Source organism: Puma concolor, chromosome D2, assembly GCF_028749965.1.
Source record: "Puma concolor isolate L17-30 chromosome D2, mPumCon1.1.hap2, whole genome shotgun sequence".
In the NCBI taxonomy this organism is placed as follows: Eukaryota; Metazoa; Chordata; class Mammalia; order Carnivora; family Felidae; genus Puma; species Puma concolor.
The window spans coordinates 40,014,435-40,042,146 of record NC_141677.1 but is presented as its reverse complement, the minus strand read 5'-3'; the positions used below and the strand labels follow the sequence as shown (position 1 = coordinate 40,042,146).

The window sequence follows — 27,712 nt, the reverse complement described above, 5'->3', positions numbered from 1 at the left end:
CAAGTCATCCCCATTTGACAGATGGAGACTCAGAGGGGCTGAGCGGAAGAGGGGCATAATCATGGAGTGCCCTGACACCAACAATCCCCTGACACCCCCATCTGCCCGTTACCAGCTATGTGGATATGCCCCTGGCCTCCCTGGGTTTTGGTTTCCTCACCTGTCAAATGGGATCACAAGCTCTCTCAGGCCTTCTAGGAGCATCTAAGGACATACGGGGACAGAAGCACTCAGTGTTGTTCATTCATTCGCTCAAGAAACACTGAACAAACATCCTGAGCTGTGAATGGGACGGGGGTTCCTGTCCCTGTGGGGGTTCCAACAGTTAAACGCTACATAATTAGAAGGGGCATCTGCCAGAAAGAATGCGTACAGGGGCTACGCAGCATGGAGTCAAGGTTCAGGGGAGCCTCCCTGGGGAAGTAAAGTCAAAGGATGAGCCAGAAGAGAGGCAGGCCAAGATGCATGGAACAGCATTCCAGGCAGAGGGACCAGCATATGCAAAGACTCAAAGACAGGGAAGAAAGCCTGCTTCAGTGAAGGACTTGAGAGCGGGCGGGTGGTAGGTGTGATGAGGGAAGGAGAGGTGGGGTGAGTGGGGGTCAAGGGGCATGGCCAATCACTGAGAGCCACGGGAGGGTCTGAACAGCCGAGGGACATAACCCTAGTTCCAGTTTGAAAAGATTCCCATGGCTGTTGGGGGGAGAAGGGCTTGGGAGGGACCCTGGGAGGCAGCGAGACCGGCATGTAGGCTGTTCTGGGGGTCCAGACCAGAGAGAGTGGTGCTCATAGCAGAGGGAACAGCAGGCAGAGAGGCAGGGGTGCACTGGGTATGTGGAGATGTCAGAGGGAGGGAGAAGGCATGGACACCCTGGTCCCCTGTCCCCCACTGTTGATTATCCTCACAGTTGGGGGGCAGGTTCCGACCCGCCCACCTCCTCAGGGGCCACCCGTGCTTTTTACTCTGTTCCACCTCCCTACAGATCCTGGAGGACCAGACCCAAGGGCCTGGCAGGTGGACTTCTCTGGAGTCCCGGCCGCGGGGTGCCAGCCACAGAACCCCAAGTTTGGGTCCCAGCTTTGAAGGTGCCTCCCTGGGGGGCTCCAGGCAACTGCCACGCTCCGTAGGCCTGCACATCCTCCTCTAAGAAATGGGAAACTGGACTGCGGGCTGAATGTCTCTTGGGACGAGCCCATGGCTAACAGAGGGAGAGGGAGTGTGCAGGCCACATTAGTTGTGGGCTCTCACACATGCCAGGGGGCCGCTGGAGGCCTCAAACCTGGCCTACCCCACTGGGCAGTGGGAGAGAAGTGGGTGCTGTGGCTGGTTCAAGTCTGTGTTTCGCCCTCTTACCAAGTGTGGGGCTTAGTAAGTGGAGGAAACTGAGGCCTGAAGAGAGGCAGCGCCCACCCCCATCCCAGGGACACGCAGCAAATCAGTGGCTGGGGCAGAACCGGAATCAGCCTCCTGCCTCCCCACCACCCACAGCTCAGGCCTTTCCCAGAGGCGAGCTGGCCCGCAGACCCGCTGACAAAGAGAAAATAATTATTTTGGCAGCTGAGATAGAAGCCAGAGCCGGAAAGTCCTCGCTCACACAGTGAGCAACGTCCAGGCCCCGAGGAACAACACCCGCCCATCCTGCCGCTTCGGGGTACTCCAGCTCACGGTGCCTCCGCGCGGGCCCCGTGGCCCTCAGCCACCCAGGCTCTTTGTTGGGCCCGTGCAGAGGGGCAAACAGACCAGAGAGGGGAAGAGATATATCCAAGGTCACACAGCGAGCGCACAGAGATAGGCTGGGGGCTATCAACTTCCCTGTGAGCCTCGGAGGGGCGGGCAGTGGGGAGACAGCCTGGCCAAGGCAGCCTCTGACTATGAAGGCCAGAAGGGCAGAAAGGGGCTTGCAGACTGCAGGTCAAACCACGCTTTCATTCTCATTGTGTGTCTGGAGCTCCCAGGGGCAGGGCAGGACAGGGCAGGGTGGGAGCCCATTTTGCGGAGCAGGAAACCGAGTTCTGAGGGAGGATAGCGTGGCCAGAGGTATCACAGCTGGAGAGTGGCAAGGCTGGGCCTGGGACACGGCAAAGGTCACTCTGGGGTGGGGAGTGTCCCAGGACCCAGATACCTTCTCCCATACACACCCACCTTCCCGACCTTTCTTCCTGCAGGGATGCCCTGGGAGGACCCGGGCCTGAGGGGAGGTACAGGACTAGCTGCTTGGGGCTGAGGCTGGCCCAGAGTAGACGCAGGGCCAATCCGGGATTGCTGGAGGACCAAGGTGCCTGTGCCACAGGGCATCCAGGATGTGGGGCACCCTGGAGACTCTGTGCCTGTGGCTCCAGGCCTGTGGGTAAGTGACTGGTTGTTCTCTACAACTGCTGAAGGTTCGGAACCCACGTTCTGGGCTGGAGCCCTGGTCTTGTCCTCAGTGGTGAGGTCGATAACAAGGGTAGGCAGAGCTGGATTGGAATCCCTGGTTTGCCCTTTAATGCTGGGTGACCTTGAGCAGGTCACTTGGCCTCTCTGAGCCCTCATCTCCTTTCTAAACAGAGACTGGTGACCCCTCTAGCTGTTCACCCATCAGCGAGGCTTCGAGCTGACCTTGTAGAGCCCAGTATCGGCCAGAGCATTCACTTACCCACAGGCCACTGGGGGAGGGGGTCAGACAGCCCAGTGTGGTCTGTAGGCAGGTGGCCGTACCAATGGCATCCCTGAGCTGGAGTTCAGGGTTCCGGTCACGTGCTGCTAATCACGTGAACACATGTGCTCCTTGGGCCCTGGTGGCTGTGACAGCTTAACGCGAAATGGGCGTGTCAATACAGGTGCCACGTAGGAAGGAACAGGTCAGGGGATGGTGGCTGTTAAAAGTTTGAAGGAGGGGGAAATTACTCAAGGTCATAAGTGGCCAAGTTGGGACCAAAACGTGGTCACATGGGACGCACCCAAACTGGGTCTAACCTCCTGCTCCACTGGCTGAACCGACCTAAACCGGCTCCCGTGGCACTGACCTTCCTCACCTGGGCTGTTTTTATCCCCATTTCACAGATGGGACAAACAGTTGCTGGTCCTGCGGGCCAGGGGCCCTGTCTTTGGCCCTGCGCAGGGCGGGTGGCCTCAGACTCAGTTCCCAGGCTCACTGGGGAGACACGGGTTCCCCCACCTCAGACATCCACCCGGGAAAACATCCCCTTACATGACCCTGGGAACAGGCCCCTCGTCCTACCCTGGCGGCCGGTACCGGCTCTGGGAGCAAGGCAAATATTTACCGCGATGGTTATCCAAACCAGGCTGGCGCCCCACCTCCCACATTCCTGGAATACATGTTCCCTGACCTCATCACGCGGGGGGCGGGGGGGAGTGGGGCAGTTGGGGGAGAGGAATCCAGACCATGGGGGAGAGCCAGACGGAGAGGGTCCTGGGCCCAGGTAGAAGTTGAAGCCTGCTGGCCAGGAGGAAAGAAGGCAGCTTTGAATTGTGCTTCTGATTAAACATCCAGTAGGAGAGGCCCCAGGCTGATCTTGTAGGGCAGGGCACTGACCTACCCGCAGGCCCCTGGGGGAGGGGCTGGACTACCCCAGTAGGTGTGGGGGGGGGGCAGGGGGTTACATCCATGCGAACTCTGAGATGCCTCACCCCTGCTGCCAATCACCACCCCAAACACACGTGCGAGCACACACACACGCATGCCTGTTGTGCCTTTGGAGTGAGAAACTCAGCTTGCCATAAACACGCACAAAATTCTTCCATCTTCCAGGGCTTCCTCAGCGGCCCAATAAGCCCTCACTGCCCCCATTCCATCCATACAGTCCTGTCACCAGGGAGCCATAAAGCCCAAGAGGCACCCAGCAGAGACCAGAGCGGCGGAAGAGGTACTGTCTCACCCCAGTCATACTTTCAACAGCTCTGCCCATTGAAACCCCTTCCTTCGGTGCCCAACGACCACCTCCACCATGCTGCCCTCCCTGAGAGTCCCCCAAATGATCTTTCCCATTCCTGAACCTCCAGACGCCTTGATGCTATTTCCTTCCTCCTCCTTGCCCAATTAAAACCGGGTGCCTGATCATCTCTTTGGCTGTGAAACCCTTGTCCACTCACTCTAGGTACAGCAGGGTTGAGCCCAGAGGCTCAGGTGGCCCAGTGCCCAGGGTGGGACTGAAATGCTGAGTCTTTTCGCCAAAGAGAAGTAGCCGCAGCTGGCCTCAAGGAACAGATAAGAAAGCAGACCTAGTAAGTGGTTGTCTGGGGTGAGGGGGCGGGGGGGAGGCGGGGGTGCAGAACTCCTGGGCAGGGCTGTCCGAGAATCATGAACTAACCTTGGTTCAATAATCCTGTCTGTCTTCACTTCGTCTGAGAGTATTTGGAGCTGTTCTGACAACCTGCCCACACCCAGGCCCAGGGAAGCCCAGCCCATGCCCCTGGGCTTTACGCCTCCCTCTCTCCAGTGTGGAATCTTGGCAAGTGGGGGGGGGGGGGGTTGGTGGTGCAGACCAGTGTCATGGGCTGACCTCCGGGACTCAGGAATGAAGCGTAGGCCTGGCCAGTCTGCTGCGGGGCCCTGATGGATGTCTCCAGGTGGGGACAGCCCCGGTGACAGGAGATGCCCAGCGCAAAACCTGGGGCCGCGCCCTGGCACCGTGGGGGACCCAAAGAGTGGGAGTTGGAGAAGGGTAGGGGCTCCCAGAACTGCCCTCTCCACCCTCATAACATCTGAAATTGGTTTCCCCTTTGTGAAAATGGAGAAATGACTTCTGGGGGTTGTTCCTTCATTCCATTCATCCATCCATCCATTCATTCATTTCCTTCTTTCAACAACTACTGACAGAGGAGGAAGAGAAGGAGCAGGGTTGGAGTGGGGGGAGGGGAGGCAAGGTCAAAGGCCAACAAGCGCCAGCCTGTATGCTTTCCCAAGAGTGTCTGCACAGTATCTAACACGAGGTGGGCGAAAACACCGGAAGCTGGATAATTCTAGGACAGAGGTGTTGGTAGGTGTGCCCACCTCGGCCTGGCAGCAAAACAGGGGGTCTGGGGCATCATCCTTTTGGGCAGAGTCCTTCACGCAGGAGGGCAAAGGCCCAGGCAAAGCCAAAAGGCACAGGTCCCTCCTAAGGCTGACTCAGGAGCAGGGCCAGTGGGTCTGTTCCCCAGAGATGGGCTTCCCGAAGACCACCTACTCCCAGTCCCTTTCCATATAAATGGAAAAAGCATGCCAAAGCTGTGCACGCTCCTGGGGTAAGCTCTGCACCTGATGGTCTTTCTTTGCCCACCCTCTCATCAGCCCCTTGGGGGTGGGCATAGCCTCTCCCTTGCCAGGGGCTAGGGTCTTGCCCGGAGGAGCACCCACTTGGGCTTGGCCAAACCAGGGCCCTTGGCACCCACCCATCCCACTGCTGATGATCTAAATTGAATTTGCTGCCAACGGGCCCCTCTTAGGGACTCAGTGTCCTGCCTCTGCCACCTGGTCCTGCACTGTCCATCTGAGGACACTGGATGGAGCTCTGGAGCGATACCCCTGCTCTCTACCCCTGGCATGTCCCCAATCCCGATTCCTCTGCAGCATTAACAGGGCCTGATGGAGGCTCTCACAAGAGTCCTTGGGAGTCCTCAGTTTAAGCTTGCCACCTTACCCAGGAGGGGACAAAAGTCCAAAGAGGAACAGGGATGGGCCCAAGACCAAGACGAGAACCCAGGTCAGTTCTGGTGTTGAAGGTGGACCAAGAAGGTAAGGTCACCTGTCCCCCAGGTCTCAGTCTCCTTATCTGGGCAAACACCTGCTGGAGGACTAACTGAGCTGACATTTCATCCGTGACCCATACAGGGCTGGGCAGCTCCACGGGCACCTAGACTCCAAGCCCTGTGCTCCCCCCATTGAGGAGGCAGGTGGAATGATCGAGAGGCTGAGGGGCGCGGGGGCTTCCAGTGGCACAGGCACCCCGTCTAGCACGGAGTGTTCCCAGTGACCCCCCCTCCTGGACCCAGGCTAGCCCCCAGCGGTCTCACTCCTCACACAGGCATCCCTCTGGGATTCTGGCCACGTGGGGGCCAGGCCAGTTTGAGGAGGTGGCCGAGGCCCAGATTTACAAATGCCAGACAAAGGAAAGCACTGGTCTTGCGAGCAGGAGGTAGTGGGTCTGAGCTCGGGCACCAATGTCACCCAGGCCTAGATGAAATCCTGGTTTCGCTGTTTGCAGGCCACACGTCCTTAGCCAAGTCCCTGTACCTACCCCTGCCTCTGTTTACTCAATGTTGGGCGGGAGAAGGTTTAATTGGGGTGAATGGGTGGCTCACCTCCTTGGAGGAGCCAGGCCACAGGAGCTCTTGCTGTTTGTAGGAATGCCAGTCCCCCCCGTCAAGGGCAGTCCAGCGGTGGGCTGCAGGGTTGCTGCCGGGAAGGCTGGGGAGGGAGGGGGTTGTAGGGGGCGTTCATCATCATGCTGCACTCTGCGGCCTATCCCAAGATGCTCACCGATGCAGCTGCCTTGGAGAAGCCTGCCTGTCTCCACCCGGCCCTGCTTACAGGGAGGTAGGTTCCAGTCGGCCCTTTGCCTTTTTACCCTCCTTGACCTGGGCCAGTGCCTTCCCATCCCATGATGTCTCCATCTTCCATCTGTAAAGCGAGAGGAACAGCCCCAGAGCCTCTCCCTGTCACAGCACACCCAGAGCGTGTCCCAGGGTCCCCACCAGGAGGCACGAGGACCTCCGTAGCTGCTTCCTGGCGGAGGTGTCAGGATTAGCCTAGGATGACCTCCTTCGCCCTGGAGTCCGGGGTCTCCCTGCATTCCTTCAGAAAGAGGGGCTCCTTCGGCCCAGCAACTTCAAGGGATTTGGGGGGAGCCACCTCTCACGTGCCCATCAATCCCTGGGGCTGCCAGAACCTGACCTCTGGGACTGGACCCCTGAACAGACTAGAAAGAGAGGCTGAGGCCAGCCCCCTGACGGGTGTCTTCTTCCCGTGGCCCCCAGAACCTCTGGACTGTCTGCTGGACGAATGAATGAGCGGTGATGGGAGGCGCCATGTGAAAACAACTTTAGGTCAGAGAACACGGTACCTGCCACGTCCGGACCAGGCCTGGCCCCAACGGATGCTGCGCGCTGGTTATCCCGCTGGGTCTGAGAACCCCTGGCCAGCCGCCTCCCACCCCCCACGCTCATCCTTCAATCTGGGAAAGTGTGGCTCAGGGGAGGGGACGTGCTAAAGATCACCCCGAGTGTCGGGGGCGCCTGGGACATGGAGTCCAGGTGGCCTGACTTGTCTGCCTTGGCTCTGGGCTCTTGGAAACAGAGCACGGTCGGCCCCACAGAGCTGCCCACAGGCGCAGCCGTGACTGGGAGCGAGGAGGCAGACAGGCACAGGGAGGCCAGAACAGCACGCAGCCAGATGACACAGAGGCCCAACAATTCCTGACTCATGGCCACCCATCCCGTGACTCCACCCACCGCCAGTGTCCCCACCCTGGCTCACACCCCACGGCCCACTGCGGTCTCGAGTCCCCACCAGAAAGCCACAGAGGGAGGAAGGAGCAGTGGGGCCCCACCCAGGCCTGGGTGGGAAGCCCAGGCCAGTCCAAGGAGGGGGGACACGGATTGCGGGACATGCAGAGGAGGAGACATTAGCGCTGAGCCTTGCCCCTCCCCGCGGTGCCCTGCACGCTTCCCGCCCGGGACGGTAGTGCCTTGTGGACCACGGGCCCAGTCGAAAGGAGGAAAACTGGCCCTGCCGAGCCACCCACTTGGGCCAAGCTTCTTAGCCACACGACTCCTTTTGAACCGGAGCCCTACGCCTGGGTGAACACAGCAGGCTCCCCTGCTGCCGGTTCCTCTCCCCGACAATGCGCTTCGCCCCTGTCCAAGAGCCTCCCATGGCTCCCCACCGTCTACGAGGCTCAGTTCTAACCCTTCAGCTCTATGTTCAAGGCCGCTGCCTGACTCCGAGCTGTAACCTTTCCCTAAATGTGTCTGGGTCTCCCACCTCTGCGCCCTGCCCACGTCAACCCTACTGCCAGGCACGTCCCTCGTGCCAGTGGCCTGATGCACCGGGGAAGAGACGAACACCCACCGAGGGGCTGCAGAGGTCAGACACGGTGCTCGGACACTGCCCATTTGGCAGGTGGAGACGCTGAGGCTCAGAGAGGCAATGTGCCCAAGGCCACTGTCAGCACCCTGCAGGGAGGGGCTGGGCTGCATGGGCCTACAGTCCTCCTGTTACTCACAGGCTCTCAGCTGGTCCACAAGCTCTGGGTGTGGCCCCAACTCTGCTAGCCCATCCGATGTGATGGCAACTCGGGTCTGCTCGCGTGGCATCCCGCCCCTCCCTTTACGCCCCTTTGGGAGCGGCCGTTACCCCAGGTTGTGCCCCCTGCTGATACTGAGCTGGGAGTAGGCTGGGGGCGCCTGGCTCGGGGAAGGGGCCACGGGTCAGAGAAGCAGGGCGGCTCAGTGGCCGAGGACACAGACTCTGGGGCCAGCTGCCTGGCTCAAAGGCCAGCATAACCACCTGGGCAGGCTGATTCGCTTCTCTGTGCCTCAGTTTTCTCCCCTGGAAATGGGGATGAGAGGAGCCGTGTCTTCACAGAGAGGGTGAAATGCGTTCTCGTACACAGGGTATTCCCGCAGCACCTCCACAGAAGACCGCGGAAGCATTCAGAGCTGGTGCTATCACGATCTCATTCCTCCTTGTGCCTTAGGCTCCACATCACAAGTGAAAGAGAACCGAAGGTCTCAGAGCACCTACCAGGAGGGAGGGGGAGGACAGGAGACTGGGCACCACCCCCTCCCCGGCTCCTGGCCCCTAGCCTGCTAACCAAACCAGACCCGCCGGCCTGAGCACAGCAGAGTACTGCAGAGACCCCAGCATGCGCCCTCACGCGGCTCCTGGGAGGAGAGAGAAAGGCAGGTTCCTTCCGGGGTGCAGAGGCCCAGCCTTGCCCCTGTGTTGAGGTCCCAGACGTGGAACGACCCAGAGAGGGGCCACACCAGCATCATCACCCTCACCCACCGTGGGGACACCAGCTGCCGCCCATGTCTCTCTCCCTGCTTGGGGCTCATCATAGACAAAGTGCCCTGGCTGGACTGGAGACAGCTGTTTGGGATGCATGAAGGAGGCTCTGGGGCACGTGATTCCAAACCTGGCTGTCTTTATAGGGTAGAAATTCACCTACCCCCAAATGCTTTAGCTCATGAGATGCTCTTAGCTGGGCAGAACTCCTTCCTCTCCCTTTTCTTTCCACGGACGAGGCCCGAGTGGTCAAGTGACTTGGCCAAGGGCACGGGCAAGCTGGTGGTGGATCCTAGACCCCAAACCCTGGTCTCTGGGCTCCCGGGCCTGGCCCTACTATGAGGTTTCTCTTCCCAGTCCCCTAAAGGTGACTGACTGTCTGGGAGAAGATAAGTCATCGGCATGTGTGGGGTGAGGCATGGGCGTGGGCCCAAAGCGTCCATCAGCGGGAGGCTCTAGGAGGGGGTCAGGGCAGGTCAGAGGCAGGACAGGCTGAGCGCCCGAAGTCCGGCTTCCTTTCTCAAGAGGGTATGATTCCTGGCGCGGCCCCCACGGGAAACAGTAGAAGCGCCACCCGAGGGAAACATGGGGTGGGACAAAGGGGGTGCCGGGCAGGGTTTCCTGTCGGGTGGGTGACCTGTGTGGCCGTGGCCCTGGGGCCAGGCCAGGGTTGGGCTCTGCTTCATCCCTGGCTCAGGCCCAGACCACCCTGAGTCCCATCCTCCAGGCCTTCCCTGGCTTCCTGTCCCACTGGCCCCACCCAGGCCCGGAGAGAGGCGGGGCCCTGTGGAGGCCTCCTCAGAAGGCTTGAGTTTTCTGGGGCGAGAGTGGGCAGGCTGCCTGGCCTGTTTGGTGGCCTTTGACCTCTGACCCCTAGACCTCCGGCTACTTGTTTCCTAGCAAAAGGACTTAACAAAAGGCAGCGGGTTTTCTTCCCAGCAGCTCACAGCTCCAGGCACAGCTGAGCGGGGGCTGTGGGGTTCAGCCCCACCCGGGGGACTGGAGTGACTGTCTTCCCCCACTCTGGGCAGAGGGACAGTGTCACTTCTGAGGAGCCATGAGGAAGGGACGAGGACAATTAGAAAGCTGAAGAAGGGTGGATTTGAGGCCTCAAGGCAGAGCTTCCCAGAGGGCAAAGATGAGGGACAGGATAGCACCAGCTGCAGAAGGTGTGACCCCCTCGCTAGGCAGAGCAGCCCCCACACATGTGGGGGAACAGCATGTGGTCAAACCACAGCACAGCCCCCGGAGTAAGACCCCTTCACCCCACTCCCCACTCTGCACGCCTGAGTCCTTATAAGTGTCAGCAGTCTGGGTGGGATGGAAGCTTGGCCCAGGGGCTGTGGGGTCACCCATGGCCTCTGGGAGAACCCGACCCAGTCCCTGTGTCTCAGGAGCTGGAAACTCACCTGTCTACAGGTGGGGGTCGTGGAGGGAATATGCAGACTGGTGGCCTGGCCCAGTGAGGCGGAAGAGGTTTGAACAAAGGCCTTCAGCCCCCAACCCTGCTCCTCCTGGGGTCCTAGGGCACAGGCTTTGGGAGCCCCAGCATCCCAGGTCTCTCTCGAGGCTGCTGGGCAAACAGGTGCCTCAGAAAGCAAACAGGCCAGAATGTCCAGAAGACTCTTCTGGCCAGCCGCAGACCCACAGCCTCTCATGGCTCAGCATGGATGGGAGGTGATCTGGGCCTGACTGGGGCTGGGTCTTGCCTGAGATCGCCCCGGGGACAGGAGCAGAGCTGGGAGCCAGGTCTCTTGCGTGCACCACGGGCAGCCTAAGAACCTCCCTGGGGGCCATGCTGGGATGGGTCTGATCCCTGGGGCAGGGGATAACTTTGGCCATGCCCTGGCTGCCCAGTGTAGCCACATTCCAATCAAACAGACCCTGAGGGGGCCCAGCTCAATGCTCTGCCTGGAGGGAGTGAAGCTCAGAAAGTACTCTGTCAAGGACGCCGGAAGTCTAAGGCCCACGGGCCTAAGGTGAGCAGGGTAGAAGACAGAAGTCAGCCTCCAGCCTGGGGGTAGTAAGGCCACACGTTCCCAGGGAGAGTTACTAAGACAGCCATGGGCAATTTTAGGTTTCCTGACTTTGGAGGCGTGCAAGCTGAGGCCGGGGACACACAGCCCTAGGTGGCATTCTGGAATTCTTGCCCTAGTAACCTTATAGCCACCCTTGTCCAGGATCCACGTTCAGTTGTGGGTGGCGGGAGGGTTGGCCTGTGTCACCAGCTCAGCCACTGGCCACCCCACTTCTCTCCCTTTTTTGAATAGGAGTGCACCAGCTATAACAGAGGGGCCTGGAACTCATGGGCCCGTGAGACCTTTCTGGGTTGAACACCCCCAAATCCTATCACAACGGAAGCAAGGTCTGACAATGCTCTCTGTGCCCCTCATCCTGGGCACCTGGGGGGCTCCGTCAGCCCATCTGGGGAAAGTTTGCCTAAGCTTGCCCAGAACCCAGGTAACCTGTGGGGTCAGCTGCACCCTGAGGGGGATCCAGTGGCTGCCTCTTTCCTGGTCATCAGCTTAGCCTGGACCCTTGGTCTGCCCTGGGACGTTGCTTGATGCCTGCGCGGTAGTGACCATCCACAGGGCCAGGGATGCGTCTTTTACGGAACACAGGCCTGGCACAGACTTGGCCGCCAGGAAGTGTTTGTCAAAAGAAGGAGAACGAGAAGAAGCAGGGAGGAAGGAGGCAAACAGATACGTGAACCCAGGTGGGCTCTCAGATGCATGGCTCCCACAGGCCACCACAGCCCCCCTCCTCCTCTAGGTCCCAGGGGACTGTGTCCTCTAAAGCTAAGGCATGCCGTGCTGGCTGGGCAAATCTGGAGGAAGGCCAAGGGAGGCCATGCTCAGGGGCATCCGGGGGCTGCTGTTTCTCCCGGGGCTCTCTGGCCAGGTGGCCTCTGAGAAGGCTGCAAGGTACCCGGGGTTCAGGGCCTCTGTACTCTGCCTACATCTGCTCTGGCTCCCCCTTCTCTGGAGGCAGGGGACTCTCACCCCAGCTGCTCAGTCTGTGAGGCCCTAGGTACTGTCTCTGAACCTTGCCTGCTGTGCCCTGCCTGGTGCTGGGGCCCCACCTTCTTGGAATGGCAGCGGCATGGGACACGGCTGCTTCATGACAGGTACGTCAGGTCTTTGCAATAAAAGGCGATCCTGCCCATCCAACGGGAGGAAAATATCTCACAGGTGTGGGGGTTCCACAGAAGTTCCAGAAGATCTGTGTTCTGACAAGCTTACTCCTGGCCTGGCCCAGCTCAGGTCCTGGCACATAGTAGGTGCTTAATACTTGTCTGTTGAACTCATTGGTGGCCTGCTGGGTGCATGTGGGAAGGCCTGAGTCAGGCCTGCTGAGGGGCCAGCACTCAGCAACTCGCTCCAGGGGATATGACAGATGGTGGGTATATATGCACAAGCCCCTCTGCGTAGCCTGGGGCTCGGCCCTTTTGAGCTCTTTCTGGTCAGAGGACGTTTCAGGGCTGGGAGGGTTTCCTGTAGTCAGCAAGCCTAATGCTTTTTCTTGACAGATGGAGGTAGGAGAGGCCCAAGGAGGGCAGGAGATCAGAAGCAGGCCATTCCCCCCCACACCAAACCCAGAGGCTGCCCTCTGTCCCCGGTGATCCTTATGTCCACCAGCCACGCCAGTGTGGCCCCCTCCCCTGGCTCCGTATCTCAGCCCCCTGGCTATAGCCAGCCTGAACTGCTTACTTAGACAAACAGGGGAAGCGGCCACGTGACTGGCTAAGGTTTCCTGAACCAGCGATGGACACACACACACACACACACACACACACACACACACACAACCACTCGCAGTGGGTCAGGTGGTCATGTGGCCCAGCAGGGCAGGGACTGGGTCAGCTCAGGTTCCCATGTCTCTGAAGGACAAGTGACTGGGCCTGCCTTTCTTCACCCAGAAGAATGCCTTCTCCAAACACTTGCTTTCTGCTTCCTGGACACGCCAGGGACATGCTGGATGGGAAGAGAGCGGAGTTGGGGGAGGAGGGGGAGGAGCCTGCGTCCAGCCTGCCGGCCTCCGTGTGGTGTTTTCCTTCCGCCCTCCCCACCCAGAGGGCAGCTGCCTGCTGGGAAACTGTGGCCGCCCCGCCAGGGAGAATCCCAAAGCCCAGCATTTGGATGTGGGGCAGGAGGGGAGCCGAGGCTCAGGGAGGAGTCTCCCCGGGAGTCAGCGACAGACCTATCAAGGCCTTGTACTCTCCCATCAGGGGTTCTGAAGCAGGACCGCATGGCCCAGCCCTGGGGACATCCAGGGAAGAGAAAGGGTGCGAGAAGGGGGTGTCTACTCCAAGTTAGCGGGAACAGCTCTGCCTCTGGTCTGTTCGGGAAAAGCCTGTAGGCCAGGGTCTTGAGGGCTCTTCCGGCTCCGGGGGTTCTGTGCCTCGGATGCTTCCCGGGAATGGCAGCCCTGTCCCCACAGCCCCGAGACTGGCCCACCCAGGGAGAAGGGGGTCACATCTCTTGACAGGCAGAGCTGAGACAGGCTCCAGGATGCCACCAGCCCCCTGCCCCGGCCTCAGACCTGACCCCCAGCACTCCATCCGCACAGAAACCCGCCACAGAGGCTACAAAGAGACAAGGGGTGTGGCTGGGAATTCTCAAATAGAAGCCACTTCTGGCCAGGCCACCTGGCTAAGTCCTGCCTTCCTCCTTCCTAAGTCCTTCACCGAATTCTCACAGTGACCCCACTAGGTAGGTAATGCTGTCACCCCATGTGACAGATGAGGGCTCAGCAACCTGAAGGTCACATGGTTAGTAAGGCGTGGGCCCAGAGAGCCCGCCTGTAGCGTCTGTGTTCTTATCACAACCCAGGGTTCCCGGGGCCGGGCCCCCAGCGCTGGGCTGGCCCGTCCTCTACAAAGCCCTTGACAAGGTTTCTGAGGGCCAGGCCTGGGTTCCCCAGGGATGCACACCCAGCCAACCCTACCTGTCACCCCTGTCTGTCCCAGGCAGCTTCTGAGGGTGTAGGGACGAGCGGGAAGACCGGGTGTGAAGGGAAGAGCTGGCGGGGGTGGGGGAGGGTGGAGAGAGGCAGGAGAGACACAGAAATAGAGGAAGAGCAAAAGAGGAATGGTTGGAGAAACAGGGTCGGGGGCCAGGAGACCCGACAGTGGGAAAGGGGGCAGGCAGGGGGGAGGCAGAGAGGAGGAGGGGAGAGGGAAGACACAGCCAGAAAGAGCGAGGGGTAGAAGGGAAGGGAGGAGGGAGGGGAAGGAGAGGATGGGGGGTAACAGCCCAGGTGCGGGGGGCAGGGACGAAGATGGCAGGGAGGAGAAGCAGAAAGCCGGAAAGGGAGCCCGGGGTCAGGGAGGGAGAGGGCCCTGGAAAACGGAGAGACAGAGAAAGCGCCCCCGCCCACCGAACATTAAATACCTAACAGGAGATGACAAATCAAATGGGAATTACTGCGGTAAAAACATAATTAGAAACTTGATTGAAGTTAAACAGAATTTACATAACACTGCAAATTAACTTTACACGGAAACTATTCACTGGGAAGGCAATGAAAAGGCATTTCATTAGTAATCTATATTTAAACAATAGGCACAATAGAGCCTTCTGATGAGGAACTTGGTGCCTTCAACTAGAGAGAGTGCCAGAGGCTGCGGGAGGACAGAAGGCTGTGGGCGCTCCAAGGGGAAGTGGGCCCAGTCCAGGGCCGCATCCCTACACCTGCTAGTGGGGGCCGGGGCTGAGTGGACGCGGGGGGTCAGAGAAGATTCTGCTATGGGTTCTGCCCTTGGCTTGCTGTGTGGTCTCGGACAAGTAACTTACCTTCTCTGGGCTTCCGTTTCCTCATCTGAAAAAAAATGAGGACTTTGGAGAGGAGGCTTACAGGAAGGTGCCTTGCAAATCTGGGTATTCTAGGAGAGCCCGGGCGGATGATGGAGGGCAGAGGTTAAGAGTCTGGGCTTGGGATTCAGATGGACTCGGTTCAGAGCTCTGCCCTGCAACTTATTAGCCGTGGCATCACGAAAGCGTCTTCCTCTCTGGTCCTGGTTTACCCATCTGTTCAATGGAGATAAGTCCACTCCCACCCGGACATCACCCAGGCAGTGGAAGGATTTAGGGAGAGACTGGGTGGGGACAGGCTTAAAGAAAAATGAGTCTATCCGCCCAGCACACTAATTCGATTACCTGCAGCCTCCTGCCGCAGAGCCGTGTATCATCAGAGCGGCTTCCCACAGGTCCCCCTGTCCCCGGTGCAGAGTCAGAGGGGCATCTCCCCAAGGAACTCGGGAGGGGGCCCCCAAGTCCCTGCCTGGTCTCATCCTATTCTGAGCAGGGAGAAGTCTCCTGGGCCTCGGCCACCTCCCAGTCACTCGAGGCCGTATGCCCAGGCAGGTGGGCTGGACCGTGCCCCTGGAACCACCCCCGGCCCCCGGCTGGCCACATGCTCACTCTCCCTCCCATCGCACTTCTAGGGCCCCACTGAGCAACTGTCCTGCCTCCAGGCAGCGGCTCCTCTCTGCAGCCTTCCCTGACAGCACGTGGGCATTCCCTCCGCTGTGAGCTGAGAGCTGGGCATAAGGTGCCAGAGACTCACAAAGGTGGCTGCCTCCCCCCGCCACCCAAACTCACGCACAATCGCCCACCAAAGGCAGAGAGCTCCTCTGCCCTAACTGGTGAGCGTGAGCGAGCAGCTCTGACACACACACTCAGAGTCCAGGAAGTTTCTACGGCTTCTTTTAAGATAAAGGATCCAGCAGTGCTTAGAGATTCAATAGGAAGCTGCTGGGTGCCCTTCCCCTGCAGGCAGCTCAGAGCAGCCGCCTTGAGCCCTGTGTTTTCAGACAAGCGCTCCAGGCAAGGGGGAGGTCTCCTGAGCCCAAGAGCCTCACAGAGGAGGTGGGAGGTCAGGACAGGTAGAAGCTTCTTAAAAGAAAAGTGCAGAGTGTGCAGACATCAGGGCAAGGGACTCAGCTGAGACCAGAGAGTGCCGGCCCAGGTGACAGGGAGGATCCCCGGAGGGACGTGGGCTCACCCTCAGCCTGGGCGCTCACGGGCCCCTGGTTTCTCCTCCCTCCCTTCCACCCCTCTCCAAATAGGGCTCATTGAGTGAGGCATCCGAGCTGTTCCCTGGGCCTGGGGTGTCCTTCCCCTGCGTTGCCAGCAAAATTCCCCTCTTCCATCAAGAGCCTGCTCTCTCGGTTCTCCCACATACCTGGCTGCACCTTCTCTGCCTCCCTTACTGCCTCCATCGTCTCTTCCCTCCCTCCAAGGGCTGGATGCCCATGACTCAGACTCAGGCCTCCGATCTGCTCTCTTTCCACTCAGTCCCGAGGTGACCTCATCAGCCTCATGGCTCGCAACTTCTTTTGTGCACATCGGCTCCCACATTTCTAGCTCCAGTCAGGACCTCTCTGCCTCCCAGACTCCTATATCCAACTGCCTACTCAAGCTTTCCACTTGGGTGTCTCAAAGGCATCTCCAAGTTCACTCGTCGGCTTCCTTCAGCCCTCCCCTACCATCATTCCTGGCTGAGAAAATGACCTCTCTGTTCTACCAGTGGCTCCTGTCCTGAACCCAAGAGAGCCTTCCTTGACTGTCCCTGTCTTCTCTCATCCAGCACCTCTAGTCCACAGGCAAGCCTGTCTGCAAGGTCTCTGGAGTACATTCGGACTCCCATGGCCCCACATCCCTTCCCCTGCTACCCCTAGACCAAGCTGTCACCCTCTCTATGTGGGTCCCAGCCACGTCCCTGCTCCACTCTCGCCTGCCTGCATGAGTGGGTCCCCCAGGCTCTCTCTGATTTCCCAGCCCCTCGTTCACTGCAGCCACATGGCTTCCCTCCTACTGCCTTGAACATGCCAAGCACCCGTTTCCCTCCCTCCTTTCATTTATGTCTCTGTCCATGACCATCCTTTGTCCAAGGATGTCCACTTTACCCCACCCGGCAGACTGTTCCTCTACTCTGCTAACTTTCCTTCTTAGAACTCAGTATCACCTGACGTATCATAAATCACGTTTTAGGTATTTACTGTCCCTGCCTCTTCATGAGAATGTAAGCATCATGAGGAAAGGAAGTTTTGTTCATTTTATTCCCTGCTGTGTCTCCAGAACCTCAAGCAGTTCCCTGCACGGAGACTTTCTCAAGGAACATTTGGGGCGTGAATCAATGAGCAATGTCACTTCCTCCAGGAAGCCTTCCCTGAATGCCTGCCTGCCGAACCAGCCCATGGCCTCTCCTCTTCCCTTCCCCAAGCAATCAAGGATACTACACAAGCCCTGAGCGCTGAACTTATGGAACTGGGCCCGGTTCTGGGATCACGTGTCTGCCCCCACTGCCGACTGCACCGTCTCAGGGCAGGGCTGGAGCGGATACACCTTCAAAACCCAGCCCTTAGTTCAGGCCTGGCTTGGTATAAGAGTCAGTGAGTGTTTGATGTGCGAGCTAATGACTAAATGGATGGCCGGCAGGATAGGTGGACGAGCTGAGGAGTAGACGGACGGATGGATGAGTGAATGGTAAGGATGGGTGGTGAGAGCATGGACGGATGGAGGGGTGGGTCCCGCCAGGTCACACAATAGAACTGCTGGTTGCTTGGGCTCAACAGCCAGACTTCTACAGGGTGAATGGACCAGGCCAGAGCAGGGTAGCAGAAGTCAAAGTGCAGAAACTGATCATGGCAGACAGGGTAAAGCTGAGCCACTTTGCTGGTGACCAGACCTTGCTGTGTGACCCCCGGAAGGACCATTCACTTCCCTGTGCCTTGGTCTTCGCAGTCTAAAAATACCGATAACCATTCCTGCCCAGAGCTGCCAGGGAAATCACTCCGAAGTTTCAAATACTGCCACAAAGGAGTCCACAGCCACGTTTCCAATGACTCACATGTCTGGCTGGTTCTGCCTTAGAAAACCCTCCCTTCTCGAGCCCCGTCTGGCCCTGCTGACCTGTGGGCCAGCTCAATCCACCAGGCCTAGGACTCCTGGCCATGCCCATGGAGTCCAAAGTGAACCCGGCCGCTAAGACAGATTAAGCCCAAATAACCATCCGGACCAACCGATTCATTCACAGAGCCCTCAAGAATTGGGATAAATGGTGACCCGTTTCAGAGATGGACACACTGAAGCCCGGAAGCATTGTGTGCCGGACACACACAAGGAGTTACAGAGAAGCCCGGGTCAGGGGCTGGGAGGAAAGGCTGACAACCCTCAGCTCGGGGACCACCCCCCACCCCAACGTCGTGACCACGCCCCTGGCCAGGTTTCAGGGGGAGGCGGCAGGGGTCTGTCGTTACCTTTCTGGGTCTGGCTCTCTTCCCCACACCCCTCACAGCATTGGTCTGACACCCTCAGGCTCTTGCCACTTGTCCTGGGTACAGAGAGACGGGACACGTGTGAATAGCCAGGGACACGGACAGTAGTCCACTCCCTCCCACCTCGGTCCCCCACAAACAGGCTAATCTCAGTGGCCTCTCGGGCCACTTACGCACATCCCGGGATGCCTGATTTATCGGGGGCCCTGTCTCCCCCACCCTGCGGTGCTCGGGCGAGCCGGCCAACTCCACCTAGCGGGAGCCTTTAAAACTAAAAAACATATCTAGGTTTTGTTTCTTCTGGGGCTTGGCGGCTTTCGTGTTGTTGTCTTTTTCTTCCTGGTGAGAAAAGCAGAAAGCCATGGCCTTCCTGTGCGGCCCCCAGGCAGGGTGACAGGGAGAAGCTGTTGGGGTATTTTTAGCCAGCCACAGGCCCCCACAGTGTCTCCTCTCTGCTGTGCCTGGCTCCGGGGAATTATCTCACACGGCCGGCCGGCAGCCACTTCTAAAGCCACTCTCTGACCCCTGCCTGAATTCCTTCCTCATTATGAACTGCTCACCAGATCTGTGACCGGCACTTGGAGCCATTTTCAGTGCACGTACCTCTTCAGAAAACCAGCCCAGTCCCTGACCTTCGTGATTCTTGGTCCCAGCTGAGTCCTAGCTGTACAATGATTTAATTAGTATATATATATTTTTTGACTTAGTATTTACCTTTGCTTCAAGTCACTTTCTTTTTTTTTTAGCTTCAATAAATCTGGCCTTGTCCACGAAATAAGTGGTTTGATATGCTAGTCCTATATTGCCAATATACCTTAATGAATATAAAACCAATGAAAGAAAAACGGAGGTCTTTCGGGGACTATCTCATTCCGGGATCTTGTCACAGGTTACCAGAGTTCTATGGGCCAAGCTTTGGCAAACTCACTGTTGTTTATCAACCCTCTCTTTGTACAGAAGGAGAAAGAGTCATGGGGAGGGATGGTTGGCTAACAGGGCCCCGGAATCTGCTAGCGTATAATGCCAAGGGAGGTACAAGGGGGTCAGAGTCATGATGGGCTAGGAACTTAATACTGTCCTTTCTTCCCAGCGCTGGGCAAGACCATTTCTTTCGCCAAACGTGAACTCTGCTGTGAGAATCTAGCCAGGTGAGCACTAAGGTCTTATGAAGAATTTGGTCCAGGGATGGGGTGTCCCCATGGAGGGCTGCAGGCCACGCCGAGGACCAGGGTCCAAGATGTCTTCTCCCAACATTCTCTGAGGCCTCTGGTTCACATCTGCCCCTTCCATCAGGCTCCCTCAGGCCAGAGTGGGTCAGCAGGGGCTAGAGGCATAACCGCCTCTCCAGTTAGATTTGAAAGCACAGAATGTCCCCCTGAGCTCCTGTGGCCCCAGGGTGGACTTTCTGGGCCTGAATGTCCCCAGGTGTGCCTCGAGGGGTAGAGCGGGGTGACCCCAGAGGCCCTGGCTTCTAGTTCTTGGACCTCACTGAGCCCCCTCCGTCCTTTCCCACTCTGCCCGAAGGTTGGAGACCCTGACTGGGCCCCCAGCCCTGTGCCCCGGTGCCTGCCCCTCCCACTGAGAACAGGATGTGGGTGTCAGGAGGTGAAGGAGAGTGTGGGGTCGGGGTGGGGAGTGGCCTCGGGACTGACTTCCTGAAGCCTGATCGGTTTACCACAGTCAGTTGGGCCCAGGACCGCACAGCTGTGAGTTATAAATGTCCCTGTCAGAGCCCAGGCCGAGAGGCCCTGCTGCTGGTGGAGGGGCCAGGGTCCACAGGACCCACGTCTCCAGGGGCCTCCCCAAGTGAGGGCCCGTCCTCCAGGAGGCCCTCCATAAGTGTCCAGCCTTCACGACCCCTGGGCTCTCTCTACGGTTCTTGATGTGACAGGGTCTCATACCACCTCCCCCTGCCCACTCTTTGCCCTTCCAGGTGTGAATCTTGTGGTTCCAGCTACCTCAAGAGCTCTCAGGGGGCAGGGACCAGGCTGGGCCCCCACCTGGCACTGAACCTGGGACTTGGCATACAGCCAGCCACCCTGGTGACAGCCTCAGGGGCAACTGTTCCAACTCAGCAACCTGCTTCCCACGACCCCAACCGCCCCTTGTGCCTGCCCACTGGGGCCCACATGGGGCAGAAGAGGGAAGAGGGGGGAGGAGAGAGGACAGGGCTCCAGCCTGCAGCACAGGGGCACTCAGGCACAGGGCTCTGTGCCCTGCACATCCGGGGTCTCCTGCAGGAGACCTTCGTCGAGGGTCGCATTCTCCCTGCTTGCTCTCCTTAGGGCTCCCTCGAGCCCTGCGTGTGGGGTGTGGGGTGTGGATTGCAGTCTGGGGTACTCAGGGGAGAGCCTACAGGCTGAGAAGTTAGCCCCCTTCAGCCCAGAGGCCTGGGCCATCTTCCTGCTGGGGTCACAAGGTGAGCAGCACAGGGCTGGGCCTCAGAAATACAATAAAGGAAATGGGGATAAGCAGCAGTGGGGGAGGGCGTCCAGGCTTGCAGGGCCTGGAGCTTATACTATTTTAGGGTTCTCTTCGGAAATGTAGATAGAATTACAAATACATATTTATTTATTAAAAAAATTAACATTTATTTATTGTTGAGAGACAGAGCACAAGCAGGGGAGGGGCAGAGAGAGAGAGAGAGACAGAATCTGAAGCAGGTCCCAGGCTCCGAGCTGTTTGTCAGCACAGAGCCCCATGCGGGGCTCGAACCCACGAACCTCGAGATCATGACCTGAGCCGAAGTCAGACACTTAACCGACTGAGCCACCCAGGCGCCCCTACAAATACATAGTGAAAACGAGAAAAGAAACAACAACAAATTCCTAGAACCTAAGGAGTCCAGGCCCCTCTAAACCATTTACGGGAGATGCTCACACAGACATGTTCCTGACAGCAAATTCGCCGCCCTGCCCCACCTGGAACACTCCACGGCTGCCTGCAAAACCCCCACCATCCCCAGGGCGGTGCTGGGTGGGGCCTGGAGACTAGAGCTTGACGACTTCCCCCCGTGAGTCTGCCTCTGATCAATAACAGTGATGCAACTGACAATGATAACGATACCTAACATTAATGGACCTTTATCGGGTACCATTCTAAGTACTTCATGTGAATTAACCCATTTAATCTCCCCACAACCTGCAAAGTTCATACTATACCTATTTTCACACATGAGGACACAGCCACAGCAAGGTTAAGAGACCAGCCCAGGGTCACACAGATAGGATGTGAACCAAGATAGCCTGGCCTTGGTACAGTTACCAGACCTCAACCGCTGCTCACTGGTACTGCTCTGGAGGGCCCGGGAGAGTTTTCTCTGACTCAGAGCCTCCGACAGTAGCGGCGGCCAAGGGAAGACATTTGAGTTAAGCCCCCTCCGATTAAACCATTTCATTCATTCTGCACAAATCCTTACATACCAGCACCAAGAGCTTGGCGGTAAACAGGGCACCCCCCCCCACTTCCTTACTCTGCTGCCGTCCTCTCTATGGGCAAAAGTGGGCACCCCATTTGACTTCGAGGGGCTAGGGAGGTATCCTAGAGATGGGCTGGGCCCACCCAAAGAGACCCTCAGCCGGGGGGTGAGGAGTGGGGTTCGCTGAAGGTCACACAGCACGCTGTCCAACTCCCTCATTTTACAGACATGGTGAGAACTGTGGCTTCCCCAGGGTCACCCAGTGAGTGGTGACCCCATGTGAGGTCCAAGGCTGGTTTCTGTAGGGGTGGGGCGGGTCGCCAGCAGCCTGGGGAACGGTCAAGGCCTGGCGCTGTGGGCCAGGCTGAGAGGGAAGACGCACCCTGCCTTTTAGCCTCCTCGGAACAGTGCCTTTGTTTTCTCTCTTTGTTTTCCATCTGCCCGCACCCCCTAGCCTTCCAGGCTTCCCCCGATTGTGTGCCGGGCGATAAAAGGGCAGATGAGCTGGAGATCTCTGGCGGCAGTCACCTCACATAGACACCGTGGCGACGGCGGGTGGCCAAGGGAGGCCCTGGGCGGGTAACTGGGCTCACCACCAGCTGCGCGGAGTGATTTTCTGAGGGGCGCTTTGCACATGGCCCTCAGAGTCCTTTCAGCAGCCCTAGGAGGAAAAGACAACCATCTCCCATCGTACAGAGGGACCCAGGACTGGGTCCCTGGCCTCCGAGATTTCCAGTGGGCCATGCTGACCTTGGTCCTGACCTCTCCGGCCACCGTTAGACTGCTTCTGAGGACAAATGATTCCTTTGAGGTGGGCTGATTCCTACAGACTGCAGGGCTAGGAGAGAAGGGCATGATCCAGGGACACTGCTGGCCTGGGCATGAGACGGGGCAGTGGGGGCCCACAGGCCAGGGACTGGCCAACCCTGACCTCAGGTCCCTGCTGCTGACCCCGGCCTCACCTGCCTGGCCTCTGGACCTAGTGTTCTCACACCCTCCCTGAGCATGTCCCCAGCTTCAGTTACTAGATACTTCAAGCCACATCTGTGTTCCCTCTAAATTATTTACGTTTTGTTATTTAAATCACTTTCTTTTTACTTACTCTCATTCAAAGCAATACAGTCTGTGAAATCACGGGTTTGCTATATTAATTCTATATTTTTTTCTAATTCCCATGAAAATAAACACATAATCTTAAGATCTGAAATTCAGACACTCGCAGAGGTCCTGGTAGCCCACAGAGCTCAAGGCCCGATACTATGAGCGGAGGCAGGTCCCGGGGAAGCTGGCCTGGACTTGGGGGGCAAGCCTCTGTAGGTGTGCTCAGGGGCCTGTGGGAGCAGAGCCCAGAGCCGGGTGGGGAAGTGGGAGAAGGTGTATGTTTCCAGAAGGGTACACAGAAGGTCTGGTTTGGTCATCAGCTCAGACCAGACGACATCTTTCCTCTACTGGGGCTGGAGTTTGGTGCAGATAGTTCTGGGCTGCAGACAAAGCCATCTCCCTGCACATTCCTCCCGACATTAGCACGATACAGCGGGATGAGCGCTGGAAGGGGAGCCTAAACACCTGTGTCAGCAGTCTGTCTCTGCTACTGTTTTCCTGCGGGATGCTATTCCTCTCTGGGCCTCAGTCTCTTCATCTGCACAGAAACAGTGAATGAGCCAAAGGTTCCTCTCAGCCTCTCTGAACCCTGGTGACGTGTGATGCTCCTGGTGGCCTCTGGGCCTCAGCCAGACCTTCTAACCACCTACGGAGACCTCCCTGGACCTATCCGTCCCATCCCTGACCAGGGGCTTCAAGTGGCTTCTGGGGTGCCAAGGGGGGGGGGACAGGGCCATCCTGTGTGACAGCTACAAAATTAGATAATCAGCTAATCACCAGCAAATTAGCATCCCATCTTTACATAGAACAAATATAGTATTTACGTAAAAGTTGTTAGGAGTTTCTGTCTTTTTAATTAGCAGAAATAAATGCAAAATAAATGGTAATTAGGCAGCTGATGGATTTGGTAGTACAATTATGCCTGCAGCCGTGCCCCTGTCCTTAAACGTTGCGCACTCCGAGGAATCAGAGGGGCCTATTTATATCGTTTATTTATAAAACAAACTTAGCAGGAACGGAGGCAAGAGGCCTGGGCATGGCTGGGGAAGGGGGTCTTGGCTGCAAGGGCAGGGTCCTGGGAGGAGAGGAGTTTCAACACCTAAGGAGTGGAGGGGTGCTTGGCGCTCAGTGTTGGGCTGTGGAAGTGTACCACCAAGGCCCCCACGTGTCTATTTCAGGCCCTGCATGTGTCCCTGGGAATGGCCTCCCTGACAGGAAGTAGGTTGGAGCTGTGTGGACGGGCTGGGAACAGCTGTTCTGTGCACTCCTGTCTCTTTTCCAACCCTGGTCCCTACTTCTTTCTTCTCTTCTGGCCCTAGTCCTTCACTGAACATTCTCCATACTGCGTCCGGAGGCATATTCTTCTAAAATATTCTCCTTTTCCTCCAGGAACTCAGCAGCACCAGGTGCAGAATAAAGTGCCCAAACACGGGGATTACATTCCAGACCAGGGGAGTCTCCAGCGGGAGTACAGAGGCAGGAGTCCTGAGTGGAGGCAGCCCAGAGGAAGCGATGGGAGCTGGGTTTTGAGGGTTGCATAGGAGTTTTCCGAGAAGGTGGGAAGTAGCAAAAGGACCTGCACGTGCAAAGACCAGGAGGTGGGACATAGCATCCCATGACCATAGGAAAGAGCATTCATTATCAGGGGTGTGGAGGATAAGCAGGGCCTCATGGCAGTGGGTCCTGGATGCCAGGCTAAGGGTTTGGACTTGATCCTAGGAGCCATGGAAAGGTCTGAATGCAGAGAGCAAGGTAGCCCCTTCCCACTCATGGTTCATTTCTTACCTTCCCTCCCCCACCCCCAGAGCCAGGGAGAGGGGGAGAGCCACAGGCCATTAGAGGCAGCTGGTTCAGCTCAGCTGAGGGAGCACAGAGCAGGGAGCTAACCTGATTACAGGGGACAGGAGGTTTGTCTGCGGGGGTTGGGGTCGGGGTATAAGTGCTCTGACAGTGTAGGGAAGGGAGGCACACTGGGCCACTCTTGGGTCTCCTGAGTGAGGGGCCTATCTGTCCTAGGACAGAGCCCCCTGCCCTGCCCTGTCCCCTAACCCTGACTGCTGGGGTGGCCTCACCAAGCCCAGGGGGACGGGAGACAGCACTGCCAGAGGCCCCACCTCCTCCCAGACCCAAATCCTAGCTCTGTGGCCTTGCACTGTGACCTTGAGGAGCCACTCTCAACTCCAGGCCACACATTCTTGTCTCCCGAACAAAGGCCTGTACTAGAATGGGGGACGGGCAGTGACAAATTCAGCCCACAGTCCCATCCCATACAGTTTCATGGGCACGGAGTTATTAAAGCCTCTGGGCTCTTAGGGATTTAGGCGAGGCAGGCATTCTCCTTTGCCGCAGTCCCTGCTGCTCCCTCCTGCCTTACCCCGGCCCAGTGCACACGCTTGTGTGGCATGCCGTGGAGTGCCGATTTGAGACCCTTGCATGATGACCACGTAGGCCCTTCCGGCTGACAACCTGGGCTCCACAGACAGAAAGCCCAGGAACAGGTGAAGGGACAGCAGAAAGGCTGGTAGTCAGAGGAACTTCCTGTCATTGCTGGTGCAGGAGGGAGACGGGAGCGTTCAGGGCCTGGGGCTCCTCTGGCCGCAGAAGGCAGCAGCCCTTCCCCTGCTCTAGTGACTGCCCTTGACTCAGGCTGCCCATCTCTAAACTAGAGTAGTAATACCTGTCCGCCCGAACCTGGGGCCATTAAAAAGCTCAAACAAGCCCGTGACGGTGACCTGCAAGGCAGAGCCCTGTGCGGTGACTTTGAACAGCAGGATTTCCGAAGGACTTCATCAAGGGGAACCTCACACTCCCCCAGCCCAGCCAGCCCTCCAGCCCCTTTAATAAAAAGCAGCGCCATCAAGGTCTGGAGATGGTGCGTGAGCTGCTGTCTGCCGTCACTCATCACTCGGGACAGAGCTCTGAACTTGTAAGGAAAGACAGAGATCACACCGCACCCCTTCTCTGCTCCGTAAGCCTCGCTCCTGCCTTCGGCCAAAATCAATAAAAATCTGCACTGTGATTGTTTTACCAGCACAAGGGGCCGGCTCCTTGTGCTGACATTCCACCCCTGGCAGCGCTGGGGGTGTCCTTTCATTGCCCAACCTCGACATTCGGGGTGGGATGGGGTCGTGATGGGGGGGGCGGCGTGGGTGTGGGGGAGCGGAGGGGGCTGCACACAGCTGCTCTAAGTGCCTCTCCAAAGACCAGCCCGGGTGCTATCCATCAACTGTTTTTCAGGGCTGTGAGGGATCAATGGTATTTGTGCCGCACACTCACCATTAGGACAGGAAAACTCTGCAGTGGAATTGATTTGTTTAAATATAATAACACAATTTCACAGAAAACCATGGGGGTGGGGAAAGGACCCAGGCAAATAAGACAGTTCAGAGGATGGTGTGAGGCACGGGCTTCGAAACCCCTTCCAACGCGGTGGTCAAACCGTGGCGCCGCCCCAGTCCCCTCCCCGCCTCCCCCGAGTGCCCCGAGGACGCTAGGGTGGGCAGGCATCTCACCTAGTGTCACCCCCGGCTCAGAAGTGCCCCTCGGCAGTTTGCAGATGAGCACAGGGGCCGGCTGCTCCTTGCTGTGTTGTTCTTAGAGGTGACTTTGGCTTGGTGAACATCAGTTCAACCCGGGAAACAACTATTAGGCACCTACTGTGCTCTAGGCACCTGTGAGGGGCCGCGGGGGAAACTGATAATAAATCCTGGCCCCTGCTCTGAAGGCATCCTGTGGACACAGGGTGGATAAGGCAGGTGTGCCGGTGACAGCACGAAGCCAGGGAGGTCTGGGTTTCCTGGGGTCATAGGGGATGTAAGGGAGCAGTGCTGGGACAGGATGAAGGGCAAGGAGGGGGCGGTGAGGGGGCAGAAGCGGAAGGTCCATCCAAATCACCAGGAGGAGCCCATTTGGAGGGCAGGCCCCCCATCTCCTGAATAGGGTAGCTGCCTGCTCTGATGGTAAGGAAGAGAGATGACTTTATTGATCCCTAAGATGTTCCAGGGCCCTGCAAATACTCAACACCTGTCATTACACTGACTCTCACCATCCCGCGAAGGAGGGACTATTACCACCCATATCCCACAATTAGTACCACTCAGGCTCAGAGAGGTTAAGTGACTGCCAAGGTCGCACAGCTAGTAGGTGATAGAGCTGGGGTCGGGTCCCAGAGCTGGCACGCTAACCACTGTGCCTCCTGCCCTCATTGGGGCTTAGCCCCTGTGTGAGCTGGGGAGACAGGTGGCTCCTGCCCTTCGGAAGCCAGGGCACGAGGTGCACTGGATGGCTTAAGGGGGAGTCAGAGGAAAGGCATGGAGTGGGCAATGACTCGGGCCAGCGTCCTGGTCACAGGCTGTTGCTGCAGGCTTGGCCCTCAGGGTGCTGCTACCTCACAGATGACCTCTTCCAACCTCCCCCAGAGGACAGAGTCCTGGGGACGAAAGTGGTGGGCCAGGCCCTGGAAAGACACGTCTGCAGGGAGAGACACCCGAGCAGGGAGAGAGGGCTGGGAGAGGCCCTTGTCGGAGGGTGGGGAGGGTACAGGCACACGGAAGTCCTCAGCGAAGGCAGCTCCGGGCAGGCTCACTGAACCCAAGGAGGGCCTTAATGTCAGCCTTGGAACTTGGGCTTTATTCCTGGTGACAGTGGGAGGCCAGGGAGGGCAGCAGAGGGGCGGGAAGGGTCGAGTAGTTGAGAGGCAAGAAGATGGTCAGACCCGAATGCCAGCAGAAGGTGGGGATGGTGAGGAGGACGCAGGTTCAGAGATGGGTCAGGGGTCGAAATGACTGTTGGATGTGGGGGTGAGGGAGAGGGAGGTGTCAAGAATGACCCAGGCATCTCCCCTAGTCCTCTGGGGGCCCGGCTGTTCAGCCGTGCTGAGCCAGTGGCTGCCTGAGTCAATAGGAATTGACCAGACCCCAAGGA

The 27,712-nt window shown here is 58.1% G+C and overlaps 1 protein-coding gene across 5 annotated transcripts in view; it reads right to left on the bottom strand.

Annotated features, from left to right (window-relative positions):
• Positions 1-27,712, bottom strand: part of ZMIZ1 (zinc finger MIZ-type containing 1) — a 231,956-nt gene that overhangs the window by 146,603 nt on the left and 57,641 nt on the right. The window lies entirely within an intron of this gene.